This window comes from Asterias rubens, chromosome 9 (assembly GCF_902459465.1).
Source record: "Asterias rubens chromosome 9, eAstRub1.3, whole genome shotgun sequence".
NCBI lineage: Eukaryota > Metazoa > Echinodermata > Asteroidea > Forcipulatida > Asteriidae > Asterias > Asterias rubens.
Genome location: NC_047070.1, coordinates 19,953,518 through 19,965,901, shown reverse-complemented (window position 1 = coordinate 19,965,901; position 12,384 = coordinate 19,953,518). Strand labels below are relative to the sequence as shown.

The 12,384-nt window shown below is 39.9% G+C and overlaps 1 long non-coding RNA gene across 2 annotated transcripts; it reads right to left on the bottom strand.

Annotated features, from left to right (window-relative positions):
• Positions 1-1,070: 1,070 nt before the first annotated feature.
• On the bottom strand, positions 1,071-12,384 carry LOC117295075. Of its 2 annotated transcripts, XR_004519628.1 has the most exons (9): positions 12,260-12,384; positions 8,402-8,534; positions 7,117-7,251; positions 5,846-5,978; positions 5,415-5,542; positions 4,027-4,151; positions 3,087-3,436; positions 2,061-2,204; positions 1,071-1,234 (listed from the first exon to the last, which is right to left on the bottom strand). It is a non-coding gene; the product is annotated as an uncharacterized LOC117295075 (long non-coding RNA). The 2 variants fall into 2 exon arrangements; XR_004519629.1 differs by lacking the exon at positions 5,415-5,542.

The window sequence follows — 12,384 nt, the reverse complement described above, 5'->3', positions numbered from 1 at the left end:
AGGAAGTGTAAGCAACTCAGAGTAATTAAGAGCAACACAAGGGAAAGTGTCTGTCACTTACTCAACACACAAAGTGTGGCACAGCCTGAAACGCTGACTAATATACAAAACTTCCTAAACAATTATTCAACTAACAATTAAACAGGAAATACTAAGTCAAGACTTGTTTGACTTCTAACAATTTAGACACTAAAGTGTCTCTTATTTCAGTCATGCAACTCTGTACTTTGATAAAGGTCTGACATTTCCAGAAATCAAGGCACAGCAAGATTTTATACTGTGTTTTTAAATTGTTTAATGGTTAAAAAAAAAAAAAACATAAAAATCAGATGTTGCATGCCTGTTGCTGATGTATGAGATGGGCAAAACCCCGCCTATCTAATACCCTCTTGGGGAAAAATTCCCATCCGGCTCCACTATATGGCAACCAAGTTTGTCAACTCCACACATCAGCACATCTAAATTTAAATTAGCTAATTATAGTCTTTGACAACGTTTCAGTTTGTGAGTTTGATGATTCACCACACAAGGGAAGTATGGATCATCACATAGAGTGAAGTGTGAGGGGTTCACCACACAACAAAAAGTGTGAGTGATTCACCACACAACAAAAAGTGTGAGTGATTCACCACACAACAAAAAGTGTGAGTGATTCACCACACAACAAAAAGTGTGAGTGATTCACCACACAACAATAAGTGTGAGCGATTCACCACACAACAAAAAGTGTAATCGGGTTCACCACACAACAAAAAGTGTGAGTGATTCACCACACAACAAAATATGTCAGGGATTCACCACACAACAAAAAGTGTAATCGATTCACCACACAACAAAAAGTGTAAGTGATTCACCACACAACAAAAAGTGTGAGCGATTCACCACACAACAAAAAGTGTAAGCGATTCACCACACAACAAAAAGTGTAAGCGATTCACCACACAACAAAAAGTGTGAGAATTCACCACACAACAAAAAGTGTAAGCGATTCACCACACAACAAAAAGTGTAAGCGATTCACCACACACCAAAAGTGTAGGCAATTCACCACACAACAATAGTGTCAGCGATTGACCACACAACAAAAAGTGTGAGCGATTCACCCCACAATTGTTTCTAACTATATCCATAAAATAAACAAATAATTTTAAAGTATACAAAGAGGTGGTGCATCTCTACCAGTGATGGCTGCTGACTCCTTGCGAGATCCCACATTCTCTGTCTGGATTTTGATCTGTAGATGACAAAAAAAAGAACAAGAAAGTTCTTATCAGCTCTGATGATATACATGTAGCAGTCACCACACAAATTTGGGCCTACAGTTGAAAAAATCACAAGAGGTAAAGTCCAGCAGTTTTATCAAATTTGGGACGAAAAATCGAAAAATAACAAATAAAAAAAATCGCAAGGGGTGCGAGTCGTTAGAGGTACACCAGGGTAACTTCAAGTTAGTAACAAAATGTCCATGTCAATGACTAGCTTTACTATCAGTCACTGTCAAAAAAAAAGGAATCAATGTGTTGTGAAGAGGTTTTCAAATAGTGGTTTAAACCCAACGAGGCCTGATTCATGATAATTTTACAGATACAAAGTCAAGGTAAATTATCAAGAACCAGGCCTCGGCGGGTTTAAACCACTAGTTGAAAACCGATTCAACACACTTTGATTCCCATTCATAAATACCTTTTCGGTCAAAAGTCATCAACACTTATTGGTCAAAAAGTAAAATAAACGCAAAAATTATAATTGTTTAATGATTTCTTTCAACACAACACCCCTCTAGCTATGAAATGGAAGGCCCTAGGGTAAACAACTCCTTATAAGGGAATGCTATGTGCGTCGCGCGTATCACGTGATGTGGCACAACTGTCCCAGCCGTTGCCCTCGACCAATAGGAATGAAGAAACTGTCTTATAAGCACAGGTGCAAGCTAGCGTGTCACGCCCATGTTTCAACACTTTTTACTGGTCATGAACAAAGGTTTATACACACCCATGTGACGCACTCTCCACCAATAGGAATAGCGAAACTGTCTAGGGTGTTTATGAATGTATAATTACCTTCAATAAGGTTGATTGATTGCTCAAGGCATTGCTCGGTTGGACACTCATTGTCTTGATTTTGATCCAAAGAGGTTGTGCATCTCTACCAGTGATGGGCGCCGACTCCTTGCGAGATCCGACACTCTCTGTCTGGATTTTGATCTGCAGAAGACAAAAGAAAAGAACAAAAAAAGATTTATCAAGGCTGCTGATATAGCAATCGCCACACAAATTTAGGCCTAACATTGAACAAATCACAAGGGGCAAAGTCCAGCAGTTTTATCAAATTTAGGCCTAACATTGAACAAATCACAAGGGGAAAGTCCAGCAGTTTTATCAAATTTAGGCCTAACATTGAACAAATCAGGAGGGGTAAGTCCCAAATTTGGGACTTAAATTGGGGAAAAAATGCACGGGAACAGCAGTTTAAGCAAATTTGGGCCAAAAGTTCAAACAGATCGCAAGGGGTCAGTCCAGCAGTTTAATCAAATTTGAGCCTAAAATGTAAAAGAAATCGCTAGGAGTACGAGTCTTTGGAGGTACCCCAGGGTAACTTAAGTAGCTCGGAAGTGTCGTGGCCAAGCGAATAAGAGCACCGAATTCAAACTCTGGTGTTTCTGATCAGCAGAGTGTGGGTTCGAATCCCCAGCCGTGACACTGTGTCCTTGAGCAAGACACTTAACCATTGCTTCGTCCTTCGGATGGGACGTAAAGCCGTTGGTCCCATGTGTTGTGTAACGCATGTAAAAGAACCCAGTGCACTTATCGAAAAGAGAAGGGGTTCGCCCCGGTGTTCCTGGTTGTGGCTGCTTAATGCGCCGTAGCACCTTGTAAACCCTTATAAGGTGCTAAATAATTGGGTCTCATAATTCATCACTGCAATAACCTATCTTTCTGAAAGTTTGTTTATACTCAGCGCCTTGAGTACCTTGTTTGGTAGATACGTGCGCTATATAAGACTTCGATATTATTATTATATTATTAAAGTTAGTTAAAAGTTTTCCTTACTATCACTGTCAAAAATGTATAACTATGTAGGCTTACCTGCTATAGGGTTGATTGACTGCTTGGGGCGATGATTGGTTCGACACTCTCTGTCTGGATTACTCACTCACTCAGCCCACCAAAGTTGTCTCGTTGCCCCATGTTTGAGCATGGTCTTGCCAAGTTGTCTCGTTGCCCCATGTTTGAGCATGGTCTTGCCAAGTTGTCTCGTTGCCCCATGTTTGAGCATGGTCTTGGTGGTCTTCCGGGATGGCACAGGTCTGCCTGCCTTGGGATGGCTCCCACACAATGACTTTATTGGCTGGTAGCTCTGGGTGCCATAGGCAGTGACCAGCAAGGCGCTCCTTAATGTTCTCACTCAGTGGGGTGATGTTTTTGGATTAGTTGATCTGAATATAATGAAGAGAAAAAAAGTTGAACATAAAAACACAACAGCCATGTTAAGATGTTCAAGAGCAAAACCATTTTAACTGCTGCACATTTAGCAAGGGATTACCAGGCCTGTCTGAATGCTGCGTTTTTAAAAAAGACAAAGGCACCGAGACATTTTTTCCTTGGAAACGCTACGAGGAAATTGCAAATTTCTACTGGAGCATTTGAAGGGCACCAAGCACTGACCAGGGGGCATGGGGGCAATCACCTTTGTTGCCAGGTGCCAGTTGGTAGAGCGTCGACACACTAACATGGAAAGTGTCAGCTTTTTGGGGGGAGATTAAATTTAAAAGTGTCGTGGCCGAGCAGATATAAGCACCGAACTCAAGCTCTGGTGTTTCTGTTCAGCAGACCGGGGTTTGAGTCCAGGTCATGACACTTGTATAGCTGAGCGAGATACTGGACTATTATTGCTTCTGTCAACCCAGGGGTAAATGGGTACCTGTAAGGGCACAGATGGTTTTTGTGATTGATTAGCTAAGTGTGCTACATTTCTGTTCAATACGATTCATACATTTTGATTATCAGTATCAACTTGGTGTCATACCTGTACACAGGAAGTTGACTGAGTTGTCAAGGCAGCTTGCTTGATGGTCACCAGAGCTTCAACAACGACAGCTTGAAGACATTTCCTTTGCTCAGTTTGACGAACAGAGACTTTGCTCATTTGATCTGTAGATGAAAATAAAGGGAACGAGAATGAAACTGGATGCCTATTTTGAGCACTAAATGATTTGAGGCATTGCATGGTCAGGTATCAATATTTGGTTTGTGGTAACACCATGTGTGTATCTACTTGCAGGAAGAGTTTGTCCTTTAGAGAACTGACTTGCTAAATTCTACTACCACGGAAGGGATTGTGCGGGAGACTTCTCAGTTCTGAAAAGAACTGTCCTGCTTTTAAACTACTACCTGGGCGGAAGGTATAGAAAAATGGCTGGGACTACTACTTTAATAGCTTATATGATCGTTATTAACATTGGTCTCAACGCTTCGACTAGCTTGCTCCAGTCATTGTCAGGAGATATTTATGCAGTCGTAAAAAACTGTGTCTCTTGTAGAGTCCAGACCTTGGACATGAACTTAAATTGAAACTGCTCTAGAATTGCAAGGGTTGTTGGTTTGAATCCCACCCTAGTAATATGCCTGTGATATCTTTTCACAGAACTCTGAGAAAGTACTGAGTATACTGCTAACACACACTAGTGTATGTGTAAAAAACAAAATTAATTAATTAACTTTAATTGGTCGACTCATAATCAACTTGAAGGGAAGGTACACGTTCTGTAATTACTCAAAATAGCTGTTAGCATAGAAACTTACTTGGTAACAAGCAATGGGGAGCTGTTGATAGTATAAAACATTGTAAGAAACGGGCTCCTTCTGAAGTAACGTAGTTTTCGAGAGAGAAGTACTTTTCCATGAATTTTATTTCAAGACCTCAGAATTAGATGTTGAGGTCCCAAAATCAAGCATCTGAAAGCACACAACTTCGTGTGACAAGGGCGTTTTTTCTTTCATTATTATCTCAACTTCAATGACCAATTGAGTTCAAAGTTTCACAGGTTTGTTATTTTGTGCATTTGTTGAGATATACCAACTGAGAAGACTAGTCTTTGACAATAACCAATAGTGTTAGGTGTTTTTAACTAAATTTGCTTCTCTCCCACCGGGGTCAATGGGTACCTGTGAGGGAGAAGATGGTTCTTTTGACTAATTTAGCCGACAGCACATTTTTATGTTGCAAAGGCTGTTTACTCCACAGGGAGCCGAGTTGATTTAAGGAATTAATTAAGGCCCAGTGACCAGGGATAAAAATGTTGGAAGTGCTTTGAGACACCCTCTAATATTCAAATTCCCAACAGTGGGAGAGCAGCATTGAGCTGTTATACTAAAAACATTACTCATGGTTTATTTTTAATAATTTGTGTGTACCTTTGGATGTGAGCTGTCATAGATTGCTGGCCACTCGGTGAGTTGTTTGATTGACACTCCTCTGCTGAGTGCGATGGACAGCCAGCCATCATGATTGAAGATCTGACGCTCTGCCTGTGTTATTTGATCTGCAAGTTGGTGGTAAAACATGTCAAGAATGAGTACAAGATAAAACATTTAAAGTGAGTAGGGTGTTGTGGCTGAGCCGATAAGAGCACCGACAGCAAATTTTTATGTTGCAAAGGTTGTTTACTCCACAGGGAGCCGAGTTGATTTAAGGAATTAATTAAGGCCCAGTGACCAGGGATAAAAATGTTTGAAGTGCTTTGAGACACCCTCTAATATTCATACTCCCCACAGTGTGAAAGCAGCATTAAGCTGCTCTACTAAAAACATTACTCATGGTTCAATTTCAAAAAGTTTCTTCTTACCTTTAGATGTGAGCTATCATAGATTGCTGGCCACTCTGCGATGCTTCAACATTGATAGATTGACACATCTCTGCTGAGTGCGATAGACAGCCATCATGGTTGAAGATCTGACACTCTGTCTGCGTTAATTGATCTGTAAGTTGATGACAAAACATGCCAAGAATGAGTACAAATTTAAACATTTAGTGAGTAGGGTGACATGGCCAAGAGGTTACGAGCATCGAACTCAAGATCTGGGGCTTCTATTTAGCAGAGTGTGGGTTCCAATCCTGAGCATGACACTTGTGTCCCTAAGCTTGCCATTTAAAGGCAGTGGACTCTATTGGTCATTACTCAAAATAGCCGTTAGCATAAAAACTTTTTTGGTAACAAGCAGTGGAGAGCTGTTGATAGTATGAAACATTGAGAGAAACGGCTCCCTCCGAAGTAATGTTGTTTTCAAGAAAGAAATAATTTTCCACAAATTTGATTTGGAGACCTCAGAACTAGATTTTGAGGTCCTTAAATAAAATTGTCGCACCATGGTCACATGAAGTTGTGTGCTTTCAGATGCTCGATTTCGACACCTCAAATTCTAACTCCGAGGTCTTGTAATCAAATTCGTGGAAAATTACTTCTTTCCTGAAAACTACGTCACTTCAGAGGAACCTGTTTCTCACAATGTTTTATACTATAAACCTCTCCCATTACTCGTTATCAAGAAAGGTTTTATGATAATAATTATTTTGAGTAATTACCAATAGTGTCCACTGCCTAAGGAATGAATTAGTAAGGCCCAGAGACCGGGGGTAATAACAATGGAAGTGCTTTGAGGAGCCCTCTAATATTCAAAACCCCACAGTGTGGGAGCAGCATTAAAGGCAGTTCACACAGTATTGGTAATTACTTAAAATAATTATCAGCATAAAACCTCACTTGGTAACGAGTGATAGGGAGAGGTTGGAAGTATAAACATTGTGAGAAACGGCTCCCTCTGAAGCGACATAGTTTTTGAGAAAGAAGTAATTTTCCACACATTTGATTTTGAGACCTAAGATTTAGAATTTGAGGTCTCGAAATCAACCATTTAAATGCACACTACTTCGTTGACAAGGGTGTTTTTTCTTTCATCATTATCTCGCAACTTCGACGACCAATTGAGCTAAAATTTTCACAGGTTTGTTATTTTATGAGAAGACTGGTCTTTGACAATTACCAATAGTGTCCAGTGTCTTTAAGCTGCCATACTAAAAATTATTACTATAGGTTCAATTACAACAATTTTTGTGTACCTTTGGATGTGAGCCGTCATAGATTGCTGGCCACTCTGTGAGTTGTTTGATTGACACACCTCTGCTGAGTGTGATACACAGCCAGCCATCATGATTGAAGTTCGAAGATCTGACACTCTGTCTGTGTTAATTGATCTGTAAGTTGATGACAAAACAGTCCAGAATGAGTACAAATTTAAACATTTAGTGAGTAGGGTGTCATGGCTGAGAGGATGAGAGCATGAACTCAAGCTCTGGGGCTTCTATTTAGCAGAGTGTGGGTTCCAATCCTGAGCATGACACTTGTGTCCCTGAGCATGACACTTGTGTCCCTGAGCAAGACACTTGTGTCCCTGAGCATGACACTTGTGTCCCTGAGCATGACACTTGTGTCCCTGAGCATGACACTTGTGTCCCTGAGCATGACACTTGTGTCCCTGAGCATGACACGTGTGTCCCTGAGCATGACACTTGTGTCCCTGAGCATGACACTTGTGTCCCTGAGCATGACACTTGTGTCCCTGAGCATGACACTTGTGTCCCTGGGCATAACACTTGTGTCCCTGAGCAAGACACTTGTGTCCCTGGGCATGACACTTGTGTCCCTGGGCATGACACATGTGTCCCTGAGCATGACACTTGTGTCCCTGAGCATGACACTTAAAGGCAGTGGACTCTATTGGTAATTACTCAAAATAGCTGTTAGCATAAAAACTTACTTGGTAACGAGCAGTGGAGAGCTGTTAAAAGTTTCAAACATAGTGAGAATCGGCTCCCTCTGAAGTAACGTAGTTTTCGAGAAAGAAGTAATTTTCCACGAACTTGATTATGAGACCTCAGAATTAGAATTTGAGGTCTCAAAATCAAGCATCTGAAAGCACACAACTTCATGTGACAAGAGTGATTTTTCTTCCATTATTATTACGCAACTTTGCCGACCTAGTTCAAATTTTCACAGGTTCGTTATTTTGTGCATTTGTTGAGATACACAAACTGAGAAGACTAGTCTTTTGACAATTACCAATAGTGTCCAGTGTTAATTGCTTCTCTCCCCCCAGGGCAGAGATGGTTCCTTTGACTAAATTGGCCGACAGCACATTTTTAGGTTGCACAGGCTGTATACTCCCCAGGGAGCTTAGATGGTTTAAGGAATGAATCAAGGCCCAGTGACCAGGGGTAATAATGTTGGAAGTGCTTTGAGACACCCTCTAATATTCATATTCATATACGCCACAGTGTGAGAGCAGCATTAAGCCGCTATACTAAAAACATTACTCATGGTTTACTTTCAATCATTTTCTCGTACCTTTGAATGTGAGCTGTCATAGATTGCTGGTGACTGTGCGGTGCTTCAACATTGATAGATTGACACATCTCTGCTGAGTGCGATGGAAAGCCATCATGATTGAAGATCTGATGCTCTGTCTGTGTTAATTGATCTGTAAGTTGATGACAAAACATGTTAGAACAAGTACACATTTAGTTTTGGTTTATACCAATATACTGATGCGAGTTAGCACTGTATATTCAGTACTGCCCCACAGTCCTGTGAAAAATTCACAGGAATAATACTGATCAGAAACACCAGTGTATGAATCCGGTGCTTTTAACCACTAGGCCATGACACGCCTCTCTTGAACGGTGCACACAAATTTCCCACTAGTAAGAAGGAGCACTTCTATGAAAGGGGACCATAGCAAAAGCACAGGGTACCATGACATATAGGAGATTTCGAGATGCCGGCTGCAGCTTTTTTTTCCTACTTTTTTTTTATATTCCTTTTTTTTTTTACTTCCGAATTTTGATTTCATGAATATTTTATGCTTACAAAATGGTAGATTTTACACAAATATATTAGTTTTCGGCCGACTACTTACGATCGACAATAATTATCCAGTGCAACAGTAGTGGTTTCAACATTCACGAAAGCGTAACGTAGATCGATTTCCCTCACACACACGGATAGGGCGAGCCTGTGTCACATATCAAACCACACGCCCGTTTATCCCACGTCACGATTTCATAAGGAACCAGTCTATCAATCCATTGAACAACAGAGGGTGCTGTTGCCAGTAATGCCCATATATGGTTTGCTCGTTTATTGAACGGATGAAAAACATGGTGAATGAAATGACTCTTGGAAATTGTTTTTGAAGGATTTGCCAAAATAAAGACGCAAAAAGGGCGCTTGAAGCGAGATGTATAAGATGATTAATACCTTGCTTGTTTTTACAGCTTGATCTTTCATGAAATGTTTACTCACTTTTGGGCATTCTTTGACATATAAAAAAAACAAAAAAAATCGACGGACTGACACAAGCAAAAAATAGGGTGAAAGGGCAATCCAACATATTTTTTTGGGGGGCCTGACATGAGCGCACTTTAAATTAATACTGACATGCAAACAATAGGAAGAAACTCTCTCCACACCATCAATTGGAATCAAGCCAAACTCATTGCACCTGTAGTCCTAGCACCAACGCAGAGTCAGGGAGGCCATCATTCAAGATACAAGCTCATCTTTATAGGCTATAGCCCCATAAATTGGTCCAATCCACTCCATATCCTTGGTCCCAGCACCTTACCCAGCACCATTGATATAAACAAAACAAATTGTTTTTTCTAATTGCCAGGTTCCCTCAACCACCCACGTATCAATAATGGTATGATCAATTGCTACAATTAAAGGATGTCAGAATTTATCCTCATGGAGACATGTGAATTTAGTATTTCCCTCCTCAGTAGCTGTGAGTTTAATAAAAGTTCACTGTAGGCTACCCCATGAATATTCTATCAGTAGGCAGGGCCAGTAGGTAGTTATTCAGTGTCTTTGTTGTATGCAAATGCTTTGCCTTATTTGGGTCTGCAGTGGTAAGTCACCCCCATGAAATTCCTCAGGGCATTCAGTGTCCGGTCAAGTATGAAGTTTTGAATGGGTGGGATTGTGAGGTATGTTGAGTAGATGGGTGCGGTCAGGGAGAGTGAGTCTATGCTAGCTGTGTGTTGGATAGAGGGAGGTCATTCTAGCAGCGTTAGGTATGTTGAGTAGATGGGTGCGGTCAGGGAGAGTGAGTCTATGCTAGCTGTGTGTTGGATAGAGGGAGGTCATTCTAGCAGCGTTTTAGATAGAGAGAGGATGTGACCCTTGTTGATTTATTGTCAGACAAATTGCACTGGGTGTTAGTCTCTGCAAATCTATGTGATTGTGCGCCATTGCCAAAATCAGAGCAGAGTTTCAGGCTGCTATATATTTTAAGGCAAATTCCTTGGAGTGATGAGACAACAATTCTGAGAGCTGAACTTTAAGAGCAACACTATTATGAAAACTGCAAGTTAATTTCTTATTTTTATTACATGCTTCTGCTTTTTAAACTTTACTGAAATCAAGTGCATGATGCTAATTTTGTTCCAAGAAGAAGTTAGTTTTAAATCAAAGGATTTAGGTTTGGAAAATGCAAGTCATGACTATTTTATGCTTATTACATTTACTCTAGAGACGTGTTCATTAATTCTCTACTATTTTGGACTTTGAAAATGTTTATCAAATGTAAGAAAATTAATGGAAGATTCATGGAAAACTTTGAGCAGTTTAATATTCATTTGTTGGACAAATTTATTTTAAAAATGTGGTTTACTTTTACAAACAAATAGATGGTTTCACCCCTGGCGTTAACGGAAACTAAGAAGAAATGCCAGACTGAGTGTCGGCCGATGATAAGACGTCCTGAGTCCAAGGAATTGGGTTGCTACATCAGCAGCAGAGGGCTCAACAGCTTTTGAGAACATTGTGATATGTGAACTTTGAACTTTGTGAATGGTTTCGCAGCGACTGGAACCACAACACATTAACCGATTTAGTACTGTGTGGAAGCAGGGATTTCTCGCTTATCTTTGTGTAGTGGAAAGTGGAGGCATATAATCCGGTGGGACCGTTTCTTTGCTTCTTATTGTATAACTGTTGAACTCGAATGTGAGATATATTTATGCGGAAAGGATAGTCCGAAAGACACAACCGTTATTATTTCTTATCTGTGACTCAGAGTTATCAAAGTCGGGATCATCGGCATAATAATTTTTGCGCAGTAAAACAGAGTAGCGGAGTAGATGGGGAGTGAAATACGGTAAGAATTAATTTTAAAAATTACAATTTTTGAGATAGCAGAGTGGATTTTCTGGACCATCCCCCAGGTCAATGAGAGTTCAAAAAACACATAGAGCCTAATTTGGGCGAGATTTTGAAAAAAAAGAGAAGATATTTGTGTTAACAAAAGTCAAAGAACCAGACTAATTTTTATTGTAAGACATGAATTTCTATGAGGTTACGGGAGACGATAGTGGAACGAACCTCAATAGTTCTAGGAGTAGGAGAAGTTTCTGCATGGCGCCACCACTTTTAGAAATAATATCTAGTTTACCTCAATGAGATATCCATTTTTGTATATCCGAGTCCAGGGAAAAATAACCGAGTCCAGGGTACATTATAATTAAATGTCCCGTAGCATTACATTTTTAGTTGACAATTAAATATTAGAAATACAGCACAGGGAAAATTTCTGTATTGCGCCACCACTTTTTCATTCGATATGAAATATATCTAATTTACCTCAATGAGATATTCCTTTTTGTAAAATTAAGTTACTAACTAGTGGTGCCGTACGGAAAGTTATCCCAGCCTAGATTGTTCATATTTTTACCATCCTTATTATTGAGTTGAAATTTTGTTGCTGAAATTTTACTGACACTGACATATTCCTTTTAAGTTTAATTTATTAGCTGGAACTATTTATTATTAATAATGATGAGCTAAAAAATGTTGATTTTGTTCCATTGTACTGTATATTTGAAATATAAAGAAAATTGAAATTGACATAATATTATATTAATAAACTAGCACGAAATAGCATTGGTCACATCCGCCCTCTAGTGGCGGACTTCCTACCAGGGGAGTTGTCCGCCAATAATCTCAGTCAAAATGGCTAACAAAAAATTGAAAATCTTGAAGAAATTTTGAAGGGGCACTAAGAGGGCCCAATGTCACAGACCTGCTTATCAAATGCTCAGTAACTGCTCTATAAACCCTATATTTCAAATATTGATCAAAATTGTAAGCTGCAACGTCAATAAAACAAGAGTAAAATGTGATAAAACAGAGGAAGAAACTTACGTTATCCGCTTTACACCAGCCACACACGGTAAAAACCACGTGGGTGACCTACCTCGTCCCCAGCTAAAGTGTGTCGAGCGGTTAGCAAGTTTGACTGCTGTAAACACGGTTGAAAATAAAGTAAA